Consider the following 5,337-nt stretch of genomic DNA (forward strand, 5'->3'; position numbering starts at 1 on the left):
TGCTGGTAGATGTTTTATAATTTTATAAAATAACTAATTTTATAAAATAACAAAATTCAAATTCTGAAAAAATTTTGACTTCAATATTTTCCAAATATAAGAATTATAATTAACATGAGTTTAGTTATTTTAGATACTATTCTAAATCATTTATTATATATTTAATGCATCTGTAACTTTTCAACAAATATGAAGGCTATTCATCTACCAGTCATGACCCAAAGTCTAAAGAGATATCAAATAATAGCTAGAAAGTGAAAGATCCATGATTCAATTTAAACCGAGTCCTTTCTGGTTTTTATTTACGTCAGTTTGCTTGATGTATTCAAGGACAGAGATATCTTCCAAACTCTATTGGACTATCTTCAGCGTTTCTCTTCTTTATCTGTTTTTCTCACTGGAATAATTCTAAATTTCCATAAGTTTAAGGGATTCTACCACTCTTGGGACAATTCAATATCAGACCCTTTGAAGGTTTAACTTTTCTGTCTTGTCAAGTTGATGGCTTCTGATGTCCAGGTGTTGGTTCTGCCATACATATTCTAGAATCCTGCTGTCTATTTTGTATTTTTTTAATCTAATATGGCAGGTCACCTTAACATAAAATGTTGCATCGGAAAGGAAATTCATAAGTGAATTCATAAGGACTTAAAAAGTAATGTGGTTTCATATAAGGGGCCTTGGAAGTAATAACAAAGAAAAAGCACATCGGACAGCACTGTGACAGTTTTTCCAAATACCTGCTTAAATGTTCCCTTTTCTCATAAAATTGTATTTCTCACGGTAACTCCACATTTTTTTTTTCTTTTCTTGTTTTTTATTGTTGTATTGTGTTTTTGAGACAAGATCTCCCTGTAGCACTAGCTGACTGCAACTTGCTATATAGACCTGACTGGTGGTTATCTCATAAAGATCTGCCTGCCTCTGCTGGGATTCAAGGCATGCCACCACTCAAAGCACTTAAAAAATTATTAATTCTTCTGAGTTTTATACAATGAGTTTTGGTTATATTCAAATCCTCTCCTATTAACTTTCAGACTGATGTCCACCTCCCTATTCCTTTCAACATTTTTTTTAAGCCATTGAGTCCTAATTATTTTCCCCAAATAGACTTGACAGTGGGTCTGTGCCTGGCCCCACCTACCAGGGATCACACACTTAAAGAAAGCTGACTTTCCCTAATCAGCATTTATTAATTGAGAGCAACTCTTCATCCGTAGGTGGGTCCCTGTGCCCACCGCCCACCTCCATGCTGCGATTTTTGTATGGTTTGAACATATACAGCTTTTGGGCATGTTGACACAATTACTATGAGTTTAGATGTGAAATTTCCCTGATGTGTCTGGAAAACACTATTTCTTTGTAATCATCTACTGCCTCTTCATCTTAGTATCCTTTTTAAAAAATATGTTTATTGTTTTTATTTTTCTGTGTATGAGTATATTGCCTTCATGTATGTGAGTGTACCTGTGTCATGCAATGCCACAGAGGTTAGATGAGGGCACTGGATTCCCCTGGAACTGAAGTTAAGGATTGTTTGTAGACACCATGTGGGTGCTGGGAATCAAACCCTGGTCCTCTGCATGAGCAGTCAGGGCTCTTAACCACTGAGCCATCTCTCCATCCCTCCCTGCCTTTTGACTCTTCTTCTGCACAATTCTGGAGCCTTGGGGGGGGTATGATATAGGTGTCCGGATTCTGATCTTTCTTCATACTTTATTTACAGTCATGCATCTCTATTTTCTCAGGTTCCCCAAATTCACTTATACTTAGTTCTCCCCTTTTGTATCATGAATTTTCATCTCCTCCTTTAAGTAGCTCTCATGCATGGCCTGAAACTCACTCCTTCCAGCAAACATCTTCTTAGGCAGTCAGAGTTGGAGTTAAAGGTTGTTAGTCAAGTGTCTTTGCTTTAGAGATGTATGACTGTCTTGTGACATTTTCTGTACATTTCAGTTTTTTTTTCTTTTTTGAGACGGGGTCTGCTTTTGGCCCCAGCTGTCCTGGAAATCACTATGTAGACCAGGAGGGCCTTGAACTCACAAAGATATGCCTACCTCTGCCTCCCAAGTGCTGGGATTAAAGGCATGTGTCACTGTGCCCGGCCCACATTTCAGTTTTCGAAAGAGCAGAATTGATATATGATAGTAGGCAATTAAAAGGCAGAGATGAAATTAATGAAAATTTTAATATGATAGCATCAGAGCATTATAAAAAAAAGTGGGGAGTATGATTGCTCACCCTGAGTATGATTGCTCACTTTGAATACCCATAAAATCCTCCATGCCAACACTTTACTCTTGTTTTATGGAATTGTTGAAACTCAGGAGTATATAGAAGGAAAGATAACAGAAGAAACCTGACTTTAGGATTGAGTTTCATGTCAGGATTTTTGAATAATATGTGTAAGTCCACTCTGACACATAATTTCATATTCAACCGTATCCCATTTTGATAAAAATAAGTCTTATCCTCAGAAGAAATAATTGAAAAACAAGAGATACTTTGGAAACACATGCTTCATAAGCAGATGATCTCTAAGTGGGAAGTTTAAGGAAATTCTCACAAAAAGATATCAGACAGATTTTAAGTCATAAAACTGAATTCAGATGATGTGTAAATAATTTTATTTCCCTTCATTTCTTTTGCATTATTAGTTAGTTAAAAATAACCATGTGGAGATCCTAGCAGACAGCCTGAGAGGGTGGGTTTCAACAGCCATTGTAGCAGCTCTGATCTCAGCAACCCACCAGAGAGTGCCGAGTTTTGGCCTTCCTCTGGCCTCCTTCTGGCAGAGGACCTGAGAACACAGGGGACTGCATGAGAGCTTCCAGATCTTGCTTCCATGTGGTGAAGGAAGCCTGAGTGTACCTGACTGGAACCTGAATTAGGCTTCTGTGGGTACTCCTGAATAGCTGATCTGAAGCCAACAGTTCCCTCCACATTAAACGTGAGAGAACCTGAACCCTGAACAACCAGCTTCACATAACCAATAAAGAAAGGATCTAGGCACCCCAATAATACAAACAAGCATACTTCAACTTAATTCTCATATCAGAATCATAAAGAACAAAAGAAATTCACATGTCAAAATGACAATGATAGAATAATAAAATGGAAATCCAAAACACTATGTCCCCAACAAACCCACCGATTGTGTTCAGGAGTTCTACAAGGAGAAATCCCCTGGAGATAACCCAGGACAGTGAATTTAAAAGAACAATCGTAAACATGATCAAGGACTTCAATGAATTTAAAGAACACACGAACAAACAAAAAACAACAAGAAGTTAGGGATAAACTTCTTAATGAATTCACCAAAGAGATAGAAACATTGAAGAAAATTCAAGTAGAAATGAAGAAGGAGTGCAAATCTCAGTAAGCCAACTTGAAACAACAGGGGAAAGTCTCACCTCTAGAATGAATGAAGTGGAAAACAATATCAACACTGAAGGATAAAGTTGAAGAATTGGAGCATTCAAACAAAAATTGTGGAAAAAATTAAAAAACCCAGGAATGGAATATGGAAGAGATGTGGGACACCTTGAAAAGACCAAATCAATGGATCATAGGAATAGAGGAAGGAAAAGAATTTCAGAAGAATTTGACCGGATCTTAAATAGGATTGTAGAAGACAATTTCCCAAAATTAAGGAAAGGCATCCCCATACAAATACAGGAAGCACATAGAACACCAAATAGACACTATCATAAAAGAAACTGCCCACGATATACCATAGTAAAAACACTAAATGTACAGAACAAAGAGAGAATACTGAAAGCAGAAAAATAAAAACAAGTCACATAAAAAGGAAAGTCCATCAGAATTACAGCTGACTTATCAATGTAAACTAGGAAAGCCAGAATAGCCTGGACCCAGGTATTTCCAGTTCTACATGACAATAGATGCCAGCCCAGAATACTTTACCCAGCAAAAATGTCTATTATAGTTGAGAGGGAAAGAAAAATCTTCCATGACATGAAAAGCCTGAAAGAATACATGTCCACAAAACCAGCCTTTCAAAGAATACAGAGAGCAATACAGAGAGCAGAGAGAGAAATAACTATACCCCAGGGGCAATAAAAAAAAATAATAAATAAAAGTAAAATAAAGAAAACACAAAATTAGAGAACACAAACAGCAATCAAAATAATGGCAACCAATACACATTTTTCAATAATAACCTTAAGTATCAATGGTCTGAACTCTCCAGTCAAAAGACAGGCTAAGTGAATGGATTAAGAAAGAAAATCCATCTATTTGCTGTCTGCAAGAAACCCATCTCACCTTCAAGGACAGACACTACCTTAAGGTAAAAGTATGGAAAAGAATATTCCAAGAAAATGGCACTAAGAAACAATCAAGGGTTGCAATTCTAATATCTGACAAAATAGACTTCAAAGCAAAATTAATGAGAAGGGATAAGGAAGGTCACTTCATTCTTATCAAAGGAACAGTTAACCAATGTTGCAGTTCTCAGGCCAGCTGTGAAGACCCTGACCTTGATCAGGTCCCCTGCTGATTGGGGGTGCAAGAGGCACGGAGTCAACACACAGACCCCAGGAGTCAGGTAGAAGCAAGCACTAGGTGAGGTGCTGCAGGCTCCTTTAATGCAGGAGGGGGCAGGCCTTATAGTTCCCTTTTCTGCACTCCAAGACCCTTTAGTCAGCATATCATTTTCTGATTGGTCCACGACACACAGTCTGTCAGCAGTCACTGGGCTCGTGAGCAGGGTACAGAGGCATGGGCTCCTTTTGGCAGGCTATTTGCAGACCAAGAAGTGAAGTGAATTCTTGCTGAATCCCAGGGCTCTGGGTCCACACCATCTTTGGAGGCCTCCTGCTACATTTCCACCCTTTTTCTTTAAAAATCACTGTCCAACGAGAGCCTGTAGGCAGCAGACAATATACTGACCCCATCTTCCAGTCTACTATTGGCCTCCATGCCTATTTTCAACAAGTTTCTGACTTGGCCTTTAAGGCCCTTAAATGTTGTTCCCCCCATGACCCACAAGTCTTTTTCCGTAATCTGATTCAACAGTCAGCGGAGTCCTTCACTTATCGTGCCGGGGGATCAGTCGAGGTGGGGAATTATCTGTAGGAGACCTCGTACATTTGTTCAAGCCAAGTTTGCCAGGCTGCATAGGGCAGGTTGGGCTCTGAGGGCCTGATACACCGAGTGATTGAATTTTTTCTGACTGCAGGAACGAAGAACAGGCATTTAACAAGTAGAAAGAGAAGAATAATTATGCCTGTCAGGAGTAGGTAAGTGGTGATCCAAGACAGGTCAAACAGTGCTTTTAGATTAGACCAGATTTTCTCTAAGAACCCTGAATTA

The sequence above is a fragment of the Nannospalax galili genome, unplaced genomic scaffold (assembly GCF_000622305.1).
Source record: "Nannospalax galili isolate Female #2095 unplaced genomic scaffold, S.galili_v1.0 scaffold406, whole genome shotgun sequence".
NCBI classification, from domain to species: domain Eukaryota; kingdom Metazoa; phylum Chordata; class Mammalia; order Rodentia; family Spalacidae; genus Nannospalax; species Nannospalax galili.